We start from the raw sequence: 14045 nt of genomic DNA, 5'->3' as shown, positions 1-14045 counted from the left end.
TGAGGGTTCTAGATGGATGCAACAATCTCCTGTTGCTTCTATGAAGGCCATAATAGACGACATCACCAAACAGCTCCATAGTCACATACACAGCAAAGGAGAGATGTTGTTTACACCTAGTGATGTCAGTGGTATTGAGTGACATCACAGCACAGTGCTAAGGCTCCTGGGCCTGGACACAGCAGCGGCTGCAATATCTCAACGGAGAATACGTTTATATATATGTGTGTGTGTGCGCGTATATATATATATATATATATATATATATATATATATATATATTTCTACGCCGAAATCACTTTTAAACCTATTTCCACCTTTTTTTCCCTTCTCTTCCTCTTACTTTTTTTTCACGTTTTTTTACGTTTTTCTCCTTTTCGCCTCTTTTCTGGGCGTATTATTCTTCTTTTTCTTCTTTTTTTCCGTCTAATGCATACCCCATCAGTGCAGCAATGCTTATTCAATACCGCCAGCAGATGGAGACACTGGGGGATAATTTTCTAAGGATTTATACTGATTTTTCCTGTCTGAATTTGTCGCACAGAAAGTTGCAGGCCAAATATGTGTGACATTTCTGCGACTTTAGCTTCTAGAGCATTTTTACAACATTATACATAGGTGCTGAATACATAAAAAGCGACTGTTCAGCGACAGACAAGTCGCATCGGCTGAAAGTAGGCCAGAATGTCAGTCCATGTTGGAGCAGGTTTAGATACAGTCTAAAGTATAGATCTCAAAGTCTGTGCACAGAATTTAGCAAGGGCCTCGCACCTTCTGATGCATCAGGTAGGTGCACAATAGCATAGCCTAACCCTCTGTACTTTGGTCTATATTGATGCGGGACATAGACAGCCAGCTGATGACCAATCCATTAGTGCAATGGATGGCTGGAAGCATTTGTCTTTGCCTTTGCAATACCACAGAAGCAATGCATGGTCAATGTACAGCAATGACACACCTGTGTGAACAGCCAGGAGACCCCCCCCCCCCCATGTTATGTTACATAGTGACATAGTTAGTACGGTCGAAAAAAGACATATGTCCATCAAGTTCAACCAGGGAATTAAGGGGTAGGGGTGTGGCGCGATATTGGGGAAGGGATGAGATTTTATATTTCTTCATAAGCATTAATCTTATTTTGTCAATTAGGAACATTCAGCACCCACCCGCTATCAAGGCAGCTGCCTATCATGTCATGCCCTACCTGCACAGGTGTGCTGGCTACTCAAATGATCCAATTAAGGAGGCCATTTAGTCAGCAGCAGCAGAAGTCCTGTGCCTGGACGCTCCAACAGCGGCCAGACACAAGCAGAAGCAGAAGCAGCAGAAGCAGCAGCAGCACCACCTTTTGTTTTTTGGCTGCAGCAGCAGCAAGGCCCACAGGGCTGGCTAGCTGGCTAGCCAGCAAGCAGGTAGCAATGAAAGTAGGAATCTTTCTTTTTAACCCTGTAAGGGGGTGGTGCACTGTACCCGAAGATACTGCCATATCGGGTCAATGCATAGGGCGACAGAAGCAAGCTTCGAAATCGGCCCCCGTTCTCAAAAATCCATTTAATATATGGTCCCCAGATAGGGGACGTATCAGATATTAAACTGATAAGAACAGATACTACACTTGATCTTAGCCAAAAGGCCGAGAAGCGATAACCGTGAAAGGGGCGGGCCCAACAAGGTGCCCTTCATGGGCACTATCACTGCTTGCTGTCAGGGAGGCTGCCAGACAATTTTCCATGCACACTCTGGGCTGGGGGGCAGTCAACCACCAGTACACACAGCAGAACCTAAACCCATACCATTATTGCTAAGCAGCAAGACAGGGGCCCATTGCACTCCCACGGGGCCTTTTTAAATGCAATCCATAACCCGGATTTGCCAGGAACCCTTCTTACTCCTCCTACTTGCATGTGACACTGGGCTTAGGATCTGCATAGGAAACACACACACAAGCACACACCTACCTTTGTTGCCTGCAGATGCCTCCTTGGCTGTCCCCAAACGGTATCAAACCAACACCCACGGGAAGCTGTAAGCATAGAGGACATGCCTGCATCCCATTGGACTTACCTGTGTGGGTTAAACCCGGGTTATTTGACAACCTATGGCGGTGATGGTTCTGCTCAGGCAGAGCAGTGCTGATGCTCCTCATAAAGCTGTCGCTGCTGTGAAGGTTCTAGGTGACATCACAAATCCCTATGGTTACATACACAACAAAGCTGGGTTGTTGTTGTTTACACTCTGCAAGGCCTGTGGAAGTGAGTGACATCATAGCACTGTAGTTCTGAGGGTTCTAGATGGATGCAACAATCTCCTGTTGCTTCTATGAAGGCCATAATAGACGACATCACCAAACAGCTCCATAGTCACATACACAGCAAAGGAGAGATGTTGTTTACACCTAGTGATGTCAGTGGTATTGAGTGACATCACAGCACAGTGCTAAGGCTCCTGGGCCTGGACACAGCAGCGGCTGCAATATCTCAACGGAGAATACGTTTATATATATGTGTGTGTGTGCGCGTGTATATATATATATATATATATATATATATATATATATATATATATATTTCTCCGCCGAAATCACTTTTAAACCCATTTCCACCTTTTTTTCCCTTCTCTTCCTCTTACTTTTTTTTCACGTTTTTTTACGTTTTTCTCCTTTTCGCCTCTTTTCTGGGCGTATTATTCTTCTTTTTCTTCTTTTTTTTCGTCTAATGCATACCCCATCAGTGCAGCAATGCTTATTCAATACCGCCAGCAGATGGAGACACTGGGGGATAATTTTCTAAGGATTTATACTGATTTTTCCTGTCTGAATTTGTCGCACAGAAAGTTGCAGGCCAAATATGTGTGACATTTCTGCGACTTTAGCTTCTAGAGCATTTTTACAACATTATACATAGGTGCTGAATACATAAAAAGCGACTGTTCAGCGACAGACAAGTCGCATCGGCTGAAAGTAGGCCAGAATGTCAGTCCATGTTGGAGCAGGTTTAGATACAGTCTAAAGTATAGATCTCAAAGTCTGTGCACAGAATTTAGCAAGGGCCTCGCACCTTCTGATGCATCAGGTAGGTGCACAATAGCATAGCCTAACCCTCTGTACTTTGGTCTATATTGATGCGGGACATAGACAGCCAGCTGATGACCAATCCATTAGTGCAATGGATGGCTGGAAGCATTTGTCTTTGCCTTTGCAATACCACAGAAGCAATGCATGGTCAATGTACAGCAATGACACACCTGTGTGAACAGCCAGGAGACCCCCCCCCCCCCCCATGTTATGTTACATAGTTACATAGTTAGTACGGTCGAAAAAAGACATATGTCCATCAAGTTCAACCAGGGAATTAAGGGGTAGGGGTGTGGCGCGATATTGGGGAAGGGATGAGATTTTATATTTCTTCATAAGCATTAATCTTATTTTGTCAATTAGGAACATTCAGCACCCACCCGCTATCAAGGCAGCTGCCTATCATGTCATGCCCTACCTGCACAGGTGTGCTGGCTACTCAAATGATCCAATTAAGGAGGCCATTTAGTCAGCAGCAGCAGAAGTCCTGTGCCTGGACGCTCCAACAGCGGCCAGACACAAGCAGAAGCAGAAGCAGCAGAAGCAGCAGCAGCACCACCTTTTGTTTTTTGGCTGCAGCAGCAGCAAGGCCCACAGGGCTGGCTAGCTGGCTAGCCAGCAAGCAGGTAGCAATGAAAGTAGGAATCTTTCTTTTTAACCCTGTAAGGGGGTGGTGCACTGTACCCGAAGATACTGCCATATCGGGTCAATGCATAGGGCGACGGAAGCAAGCTTCGAAATCGGCCCCCGTTCTCAAAAATCCATTTAATATATGGTCCCCAGATAGGGGACGTATCAGATATTAAACTGATAAGAACAGATACTACACTTGATCTTAGCCAAAAGGCCGAGAAGCGATAACCGTGAAAGGGGCGGGCCCAACAAGGTGCCCTTCATGGGCACTATCACTGCTTGCTGTCAGGGAGGCTGCCAGACAATTTTCCATGCACACTCTGGGCTGGGGGGCAGTCAACCACCAGTACACACAGCAGAACCTAAACCCATACCATTATTGCTAAGCAGCAAGACAGGGGCCCATTGCACTCCCACGGGGCCTTTTTAAATGCAATCCATAACCCGGATTTGCCAGGAACCCTTCTTACTCCTCCTACTTGCATGTGACACTGGGCTTAGGATCTGCATAGGAAACACACACACAAGCACACACCTACCTTTGTTGCCTGCAGATGCCTCCTTGGCTGTCCCCAAACGGTATCAAACCAACACCCACGGGAAGCTGTAAGCATAGAGGACATGCCTGCACCCCATTGGACTTACCTGTGTGGGTTAAACCCGGGTTATTTGACAACCTATGGCGGTGATGGTTCTGCTCAGGCAGAGCAGTGCTGATGCTCCTCATAAAGCTGTCGCTGCTGTGAAGGTTCTAGGTGACATCACAAATCCCTATGGTTACATACACAACAAAGCTGGGTTGTTGTTGTTTACACTCTGCAAGGCCTGTGGAAGTGAGTGACATCATAGCACTGTAGTTCTGAGGGTTCTAGATGGATGCAACAATCTCCTGTTGCTTCTATGAAGGCCATAATAGACGACATCACCAAACAGCTCCATAGTCACATACACAGCAAAGGAGAGATGTTGTTTACACCTAGTGATGTCAGTGGTATTGAGTGACATCACAGCACAGTGCTAAGGCTCCTGGGCCTGGACACAGCAGCGGCTGCAATATCTCAACGGAGAATACGTTTATATATATATGTGTGTGTGTGCGCGTATATATATATATATATATATATATATATATATATATATATATATTTCTCTGCCGAAATCACTTTTAAACCCATTTCCACCTTTTTTTCCCTTCTCTTCCTCTTACTTTTTTTTCACGTTTTTTTACGTTTTTCTCCTTTTCGCCTCTTTTCTGGGCGTATTATTCTTCTTTTTCTTCTTTTTTTTCGTCTAATGCATACTCCATCAGTGCAGCAATGCTTATTCAATACCGCCAGCAGATGGAGACACTGGGGGATAATTTTCTAAGGATTTATACTGATTTTTCCTGTCTGAATTTGTCGCACAGAAAGTTGCAGGCCAAATATGTGTGACATTTCTGCGACTTTAGCTTCTAGAGCATTTTTACAACATTATACATAGGTGCTGAATACATAAAAAGCGACTGTTCAGCGACAGACAAGTCGCATCGGCTGAAAGTAGGCCAGAATGTCAGTCCATGTTGGAGCAGGTTTAGATACAGTCTAAAGTATAGATCTCAAAGTCTGTGCACAGAATTTAGCAAGGGCCTCGCACCTTCTGATGCATCAGGTAGGTGCACAATAGCATAGCCTAACCCTCTGTACTTTGGTCTATATTGATGCGGGACATAGACAGCCAGCTGATGACCAATCCATTAGTGCAATGGATGGCTGGAAGCATTTGTCTTTGCCTTTGCAATACCACAGAAGCAATGCATGGTCAATGTACAGCAATGACACACCTGTGTGAACAGCCAGGAGACCCCCCCCCCCCCCCCCACATGTTATGTTACATAGTTACATAGTTAGTACGGTCGAAAAAAGACATATGTCCATCAAGTTCAACCAGGGAATTAAGGGGTAGGGGTGTGGCGCGATATTGGGGAAGGGATGAGATTTTATATTTCTTCATAAGCATTAATCTTATTTTGTCAATTAGGAACATTCAGCACCCACCCGCTATCAAGGCAGCTGCCTATCATGTCATGCCCTACCTGCACAGGTGTGCTGGCTACTCAAATGATCCAATTAAGGAGGCCATTTAGTCAGCAGCAGCAGAAGTCCTGTGCCTGGACGCTCCAACAGCGGCCAGACACAAACAGAAGCAGAAGCAGCAGAAGCAGCAGCAGCACCACCTTTTGTTTTTTGGCTGCAGCAGCAGCAAGGCCCACAGGGCTGGCTAGCTGGCTAGCCAGCAAGCAGGTAGCAATGAAAGTAGGAATCTTTCTTTTTAACCCTGTAAGGGGGTGGTGCACTGTACCCGAAGATACTGCCATATCGGGTCAATGCATAGGGCGACGGAAGCAAGCTTCGAAATCGGCCCCCGTTCTCAAAAATCCATTTAATATATGGTCCCCAGATAGGGGACGTATCAGATATTAAACTGATAAGAACAGATAAGGTTTCAACAAAATTTTATTGAATAAATAAGAAACCATACAAAATTTAAAATGCAAAATAATAAAAGGTTCACAAAAGTTTTAAAATACAAATAATAAAACCAGTAATAAAAGGAGAAAAAATAAAAATGGCAGGATAAAACATTATACAAATGTCATAAAAACTGATTATACTGTTATTTCGTTCCATAGAGGCAGACACCACATGGATGCTGCCTCGCTGGCCCCCAACTGTTTCTTGTCTCTTAGGTAATAGATGTACATCTCACTCAGGGCCAGCTTTATACAGTTTTTAACATCAATAAAATCATGTTTAAAAAGTAAGATGTTCCTAACTTTCCAGATGGCATTTTTAAAACAATTAATAATCATCCAGCAGATCATCTGCTGTTTAAAATTGGGGCAGTTAAAAAGACCGTAAAAGACACATTCGTGATTAAAATCTTTTAGGCCGCAGGCCCACTTCAAAAGTGGGCCTACCTTCCTCCAAAGCTCCCGTGCAAAAGGGCAGTTCCAAAATATGTGCAGCACCGTTTCGTCCACTCCGCAGCCATCTCTCGGGCACTTGGCTCTCGCCACCAGTCCTCGCCTGTGCTGGAACTCACGAGTAGGGAGGCACTGGTGGACGATTGCCCAGGCAAGATCCCTGTGTACATTCGCCAGAAACTTCCCGTACACGTTCCGCCATACCTTTTTGGATCTTGCCTGTGTGAAATTGGACACTGCCAGGGTAACCTCACTCCGCCTGAGGACCTTTGATACCTTTCTCTGGTCCCCCAGTATGTCAGGCTCCAAATCTTGGAGACCTAGGAGCCTGACTGTCTTTTCCAACACCACATAATGTTTTGGGGGACACAGAAGCACCGGAGCGTTCAGAGGGATGCGCAACCATCTTTTAAAAACCATGCCCGCAGCGTACCTTAAAAAGCAGCTAAAAATGCCATCGGATTTAATAATTTTAAAACAGAAACAGAAATACTTTATGTAAAAGAAAGTAAAAAGGTTAGGAACATCTTTCCCGCCATTATCTTTACTTTTGTACATAAAATCACGCTTTAATTTCTCCATTTTTGAACCCCATAAAAAAGAAAAAACAATTCTAGTTACTTTTTTAATGTATAAAATAGATGGAGGAAATACCATGGCAATGTATAGCATAATAGGGAGTAAAACCATCTTTATTATTAAAATCTTCCCCTCCATGGTAAGGTTTCTAAGATTCCACATTAAAATCTTCTTCTCCATCTTAGCTATAGCTGAATCCCAGTTAGGGCTCCCATCATTGACCTGGTTAAAAACAATACCTAAAACTTTAATTTGATCCTGTTGCATTGTGACTCCTGGGGTGATGGATGAATCCCAGGAGCCAATATAAAAACAGTCACATTTATCTGTGTTTAGCTTAAAACCAGAGACCTCGCAGAAATAGCTGGTGTTCCTCAATGCCCCCCTCATGGATGGAGAGTCCGGGCACAGTATGGTGACATCATCCATGTACCCCAACACCTTTAGATGGGTCCCTCCTCCACCAGGTATCGGTACGCCTCTTACTACCCGGTCTTTTCTGAGGAGGGCCATCAGTGGTTCGATTGCGCAAATAAAAAGGAGTGGGGACAGGGGGCAGCCCTGTTTGACACCTGATAAAAGAGGAACACCGCTGGTTAAAAAGCCATTAACAGAGACTTGACTAAAACAGGATCGGTATAAAAGCATGATTCGGCTTAAAATCGTTTCAGGCACTGCCATCTTTTTAAGAACTAAAAACAGGTATTCATGGGAGACCCTATCAAAGGCTTTTTCAAAGTCTAAGGATAAAATTGCTACAGTTTGATTTCTATCCTTAAAATACCATAAAACATCTCTTAAAATATTTAGGGATTCAGCTATAGACCTTCCAGGTACCCCACAAACCTGATTTGGGTGAATTAATTTATGAATAAAAGGTTTAAAACGGACAGCTAATAACTTGGCTAAAACTTTATAATCGACATTTAAAAGTGTGATGGGGCGCCAATTTTTTAGCATATCCTTTTCACCCTTTTTAAAAAGTAATGATACAATCCCCCTCCTCCAGGAAGGGGGAAGTTCATTAACAATAAAAGTTTCTTTATACAATAAAACCATATCATCCTTTAAAATATCCCAAAAAGCTAAATAAAATTCGATGGGTAAACCATCTTCCCCAGGGGCCTTCCCACTAGAAAAACTTTTAAAAACAAATAAAAGTTCATCTAAGTTAAGATCACGGGATAAAACCTCCTGGTCTAAAACATCTAGCTTAAAATCAAGGGAATTAAGAACATGTTCTAAAAAGGATGGATTAAGATCTTTCTTATTAAAAAGAAGCTGGTAGAAGTTAAAAACTGCATCTAACATGCCTTTTGGAGTGGATTCACCCTCAAGGTTTTGGATGATATCCCTCCTATTCATCACTTTTTTAAAAAAGAAACGGGAACATTTCTCGCCCTCCTCCAGGTGCTGCACATGTGAGTTAAAAATGATTTGTTTCCCTTTCTTTTCTATGGCATGTTTTATTTCAGTTTTAAGGTTTAAAATATCATTTTCTACATCCATACCAGCTTCTTTCAATTTAAAAAGTACATTTAAACGCATGTTAAGAACATAAAACCACTGTTTTTCCATTTTTGCCTTCTTCTTACCTGCTTTGATAAAAAAAAATCTGATTTTAGATTTGGTGCCCTCCCACCAGTGCAGCATAGGCTCGTGGGGTTTTCTTTGTGATTGCCAGCATTGGTAGGTCCGCACAAACTCCTCTTTTATCTCAGGGTCCTCTAGGAGTGTGGTGTTTAATCTCCAGAGGCCCCTTTTTGCTTTTTGCTCCCCCTCTAGCTCCAGGCCCACCAAGAGGAGCTTATGATCAGAGAAGATATTCTGCTCGAGCGTGCATTTCAGGGGTTTAAAAGCTCTAGAGGAAAAAATAAAATCGATTCTGGAGCTCACTCTTCCATTGGACCATGTGGCGCCTGGGTCCTCCGGCAAGAGATCCTTCCAGCAATCTTTCAAATTAAAATCATCAATAAAATTTTTAAGCAGGTAAGAAGTGCGGTCTTTACGATTAATATCCCCACCCTGCCGGTGTTCCCCATCACGTATGCAGTTAAAATCACCTCCCACCAGCAGGGGGGAAGACCCAACACAAAACAGTGGTAAAATTTCAAATAGTTCTGCCCGCTCCTGTTTATCAGGAGGGGCATACACATTTAAAACACGAATTAAAAGTCCATTAAAATATAGATGAATTAAAAGAGCTCTGCCAGGCACAATCTCAGTTACTGTATGAATAGAAAAGGACTGGCCTCGGCAGAGCAGCCCAACACCCACAGAACGACAGTCATTTGCACCGGACCATATGGATGGGCCCAGCTTCCAGTCTTCTTTTAAGTCTTTATAGTCCATTTTACTAGGGATTCCACATTCTTGTAGCAGGCAAAGGTCAAAGTCACATGTCTCTAGATAAGAAAATAAAGCAGCCCTGCGATCAGGGCTCTTTAAGGACCTCACATTGAGTGAGGCAATTTTTACAGGGATAGGCATAGTTTATGGAGAGTCCGTGCTTGGAGAATCAAAGTCAATAATAAGCTGCGTACCGTCATCCCCCGCCTGCGGGGTCATCAGCTCCTTGATGTTCTGAGGGTCGGAGCTTGAGATCGATGATGCCCCGACCCTGAGCTCGCTCTCGTCCGAACTACGGCACGCCGCTTTCCTTTGAATGTCTTCCTCTTCTTCTTCTCTTTGTCTTTTAAATGTCACACTGCTGTCCATATCCTCTGTGTTGCTCTCACTCGATGTAATCTCTGGCCCCCGGCTGATGGATCTGCGTCTTCTTTCATCATTTGACGACTGGAACTGCTGCACAGGGGCCTGTGAGGCCTCTTTTCCGGAACCTTTGCCGCTACCTTGGGAAGTTTTCATCGCTTGTTCCCCAGCAAGCGTTGCTGAGGACTGTTGCTCCAACTTCCCCATCGATCGACGATGGCCAGTTTTACCCACCGGGTCCACTGCTGGCGGGGCAGCAAACCCTGGTTTGGCGCCACTTGTCTTCTTGGCCCTGTCCTGTATAGGCGGAGTAACAGGACCGGGCTCAGACCTGGCCACCTGGCTCCCCTTCCGGCGGGCTTTCACCGGGGCCTCTTCGTCCGGAGCAGGGCGACCCTGGGCCAAGCCAGTACCTGGCTTATGCTGCAATTTTGGGTCCACTTTTGCCCCCACCGAGGCCCGTCGGCTGCCACCCGCCACAGGTGAGCCCCCTTCAGAAGTTTCGGCGGGCTCTTGAGCCAGGTAGGAAGTCGATCGACGTCTTTCAATTTCCCGGGCAGTAAACTCGATCACCCGCCCGGGCTTCGTGGAATCCCCATGGCCTCCCCCTAGCACTACCACCGGTGGGCCCCCCGATGGAGCACCAGAGGTCTTGGGCCTGGACCCATCAGTACCTGCCATCTGGGGTTTGGGCATCTTAAAAAAGGACGTCTTTTGTCCTGTCCCCTCTTTGGGTGGGCCCAGCCTTGACCCACCCATCGTAGTTTTTGCTTTATGGGGACAGGAATTAAAATCGTGATTTTCCTCTCCGCAGAGGTTGCACCTTATCGTATGGCTACATCTTGAGGCTATGTGACCTTCTTGGCCACACCTATTGCAGCGAATCACACGCTCCGCGCCGCAGGTCTCCTGGGTGTGGCCAAACCTCAAGCAATTTCGGCAATACATAGGCATTTGAGGATAGAACAGGAAGCCCCGAACTCTCCCGATGGCAAAATTTGGGGGCGGATGGCAAAGACCCCCAATACCACCGGGATCCTTACGGAGCTTGACCCAGAACTTCCTCTTGCCGTTCCAGAACCGCACGGAGTTCAAGATTTTGTTTGCGAATCGCACCTCTTCGCAGTATCGCCGAAGAAAAGTGGCTATATCCTCCGTGGTCACATGAGGGCTGTGCATAGCCACCACCAACGGTATATGTTCCTCACCATAGAGGAACTGGAACGAAAGACCGTCGAGTCGATCGTCCCTCTGGTCCGCACCAGACAAGGTTGCATAGATGTTATCGCAACACGCCGTGGCCGTGAAGGTGACGGTATACAGGCCACGGCTTTCCTGGTCATTTAGACACAGGATGTCCTCCCTATTGAGGCGGAAGTAGTCAAGAAGAATCACCTCCGCAATGAAGCGGAGGTTCTTCAACTGACGATGGCTCTCCGACACCTCTATGCGGATGGTATTTCGCATCGACATTTCCCCAGAGGGGAAAGCCCAGGAGAACGGCATCTTCCACACCCAGGGACTAAGCCCCTTCCCCAATAGCAGCAGGGGCTCGGAATCCCGCTATAAAAGCGGAACCCTTACCCAAGGCAGAGGTCGGGGGTACCCTAGGTGCTTCCGAAGCTACAGGTAACGCTCAACGTACCGAAAATGCCTTCTGAGACACAAGGTCCCAGAGACAGGGGGATCGCAACCCGTTGTCCGTGGACTAAGCCCGCTCCCCAATAGCAGCAAGGGGGTGAAGTCCCTCCGTAAGGAGAGACAATCCCCCAAGGCCGAGAAGCGGGGTACCACAGACACCTTCCGACCAGACCAAATGCAGATACTACACTTGATCTTAGCCAAAAGGCCGAGAAGCGATAACCGTGAAAGGGGCGGGCCCAACAAGGTGCCCTTCATGGGCACTATCACTGCTTGCTGTCAGGGAGGCTGCCAGACAATTTTCCATACACACTCTGGGCTGGGGGGCAGTCAACCACCAGTACACACAGCAGAACCTAAACCCATACCATTATTGCTAAGCAGCAAGACAGGGGCCCATTGCACTCCCACGGGGCCTTTTTAAATGCAATCCATAACCCGGATTTGCCAGGAACCCTTCTTACTCCTCCTACTTGCATGTGACACTGGGCTTAGGATCTGCATAGGAAACACACACACAAGCACACACCTACCTTTGTTGCCTGCAGATGCCTCCTTGGCTGTCCCCAAACGGTATCAAACCAACACCCACGGGAAGCTGTAAGCATAGAGGACATGCCTGCACCCCATTGGACTTACCTGTGTGGGTTAAACCCGGGTTATTTGACAACCTATGGCGGTGATGGTTCTGCTCAGGCAGAGCAGTGCTGATGCTCCTCATAAAGCTGTCGCTGCTGTGAAGGTTCTAGGTGACATCACAAATCCCTACAGCTCCATAGTCACATACACAGCAAAGGAGAGATGTTGTTTACACCTAGTGATGTCAGTGGTATTGAGTGACATCACAGCACAGTGCTAAGGCTCCTGGGCCTGGACACAGCAGCGGCTGCAATATCTCAACGGAGAATACGTTTATATATATGTGTGTGTGTGCGCGTATATATATATATATATATATATATATATATATATATATATATATATTTCTCCGCCGAAATCACTTTTAAACCCATTTCCACCTTTTTTTCCCTTCTCTTCCTCTTACTTTTTTTTCACGTTTTTTTACGTTTTTCTCCTTTTCGCCTCTTTTCTGGGCGTATTATTCTTCTTTTTCTTCTTTTTTTTCGTCTAATGCATACCCCATCAGTGCAGCAATGCTTATTCAATACCGCCAGCAGATGGAGACACTGGGGGATAATTTTCTAAGGATTTATACTGATTTTTCCTGTCTGAATTTGTCGCACAGAAAGTTGCAGGCCAAATATGTGTGACATTTCTGCGACTTTAGCTTCTAGAGCATTTTTACAACATTATACATAGGTGCTGAATACATAAAAAGCGACTGTTCAGCGACAGACAAGTCGCATCGGCTGAAAGTAGGCCAGAATGTCAGTCCATGTTGGAGCAGGTTTAGATACAGTCTAAAGTATAGATCTCAAAGTCTGTGCACAGAATTTAGCAAGGGCCTCGCACCTTCTGATGCATCAGGTAGGTGCACAATAGCATAGCCTAACCCTCTGTACTTTGGTCTATATTGATGCGGGACATAGACAGCCAGCTGATGACCAATCCATTAGTGCAATGGATGGCTGGAAGCATTTGTCTTTGCCTTTGCAATACCACAGAAGCAATGCATGGTCAATGTACAGCAATGACACACCTGTGTGAACAGCCAGGAGACCCCCCCCCCCCCCATGTTATGTTACATAGTTACATAGTTAGTACGGTCGAAAAAAGACATATGTCCATCAAGTTCAACCAGGGAATTAAGGGGTAGGGGTGTGGCGCGATATTGGGGAAGGGATGAGATTTTATATTTCTTCATAAGCATTAATCTTATTTTGTCAATTAGGAACATTCAGCACCCACCCGCTATCAAGGCAGCTGCCTATCATGTCATGCCCTACCTGCACAGGTGTGCTGGCTACTCAAATGATCCAATTAAGGAGGCCATTTAGTCAGCAGCAGCAGAAGTCCTGTGCCTGGATGCTCCAACAGCGGCCAGACACAAGCAGAAGCAGAAGCAGCAGAAGCAGCAGCAGCACCACCTTTTGTTTTTTGGCTGCAGCAGCAGCAAGGCCCACAGGGCTGGCTAGCTGGCTAGCCAGCAAGCAGGTAGCAATGAAAGTAGGAATCTTTCTTTTTAACCCTGTAAGGGGGTGGTGCACTGTACCCGAAGATACTGCCATATCGGGTCAATGCATAGGGCGACGGAAGCAAGCTTCGAAATCGGCCCCCGTTCTCAAAAATCCATTTAATATATGGTCCCCAGATAGGGGACGTATCAGATATTAAACTGATAAGAACAGATACTACACTTGATCTTAGCCAAAAGGCCGAGAAGCGATAACCGTGAAAGGGGCGGGCCCAACAAGGTGCCCTTCATGGGCACTATCACTGCTTGCTGTCAGGGAGGCTGCCAGACAATTTTCCATGCACACT

General features: G+C 45.8%; 4 non-coding genes and 1 pseudogene across 4 annotated transcripts; all 5 read right to left on the bottom strand.

The window, feature by feature from the left end:
* Positions 1 to 1454: 1454 nt before the first annotated feature.
* LOC130339304 (U2 spliceosomal RNA) lies at positions 1455 to 1645 on the bottom strand. The gene has a single exon (XR_008879695.1). It is a non-coding gene; the product is annotated as a U2 spliceosomal RNA (small nuclear RNA).
* A 2096-nt stretch (positions 1646 to 3741) lies between these two features.
* On the bottom strand, positions 3742 to 3932 carry LOC130339314 (U2 spliceosomal RNA). The gene has a single exon (XR_008879704.1). It is a non-coding gene; the product is annotated as a U2 spliceosomal RNA (small nuclear RNA).
* Positions 3933 to 6030: 2098 nt separating this feature from the next.
* Positions 6031 to 6216, bottom strand: LOC130339278 (U2 spliceosomal RNA). Its single transcript, XR_008879681.1, has one exon. It is a non-coding gene; the product is annotated as a U2 spliceosomal RNA (small nuclear RNA).
* Positions 6217 to 11605: 5389 nt separating this feature from the next.
* On the bottom strand, positions 11606 to 11823 carry LOC130339296 (U2 spliceosomal RNA; annotated as a pseudogene).
* A 1937-nt stretch (positions 11824 to 13760) lies between these two features.
* On the bottom strand, positions 13761 to 13951 carry LOC130339313 (U2 spliceosomal RNA). Its single transcript, XR_008879703.1, has one exon. It is a non-coding gene; the product is annotated as a U2 spliceosomal RNA (small nuclear RNA).
* Positions 13952 to 14045: the final 94 nt, after the last annotated feature.

Source organism: Hyla sarda, unplaced genomic scaffold, assembly GCF_029499605.1.
Source record: "Hyla sarda isolate aHylSar1 unplaced genomic scaffold, aHylSar1.hap1 scaffold_540, whole genome shotgun sequence".
Lineage (NCBI taxonomy): Eukaryota > Metazoa > Chordata > Amphibia > Anura > Hylidae > Hyla > Hyla sarda.
This window is presented reverse-complemented; position numbering and strand designations above follow the sequence as displayed.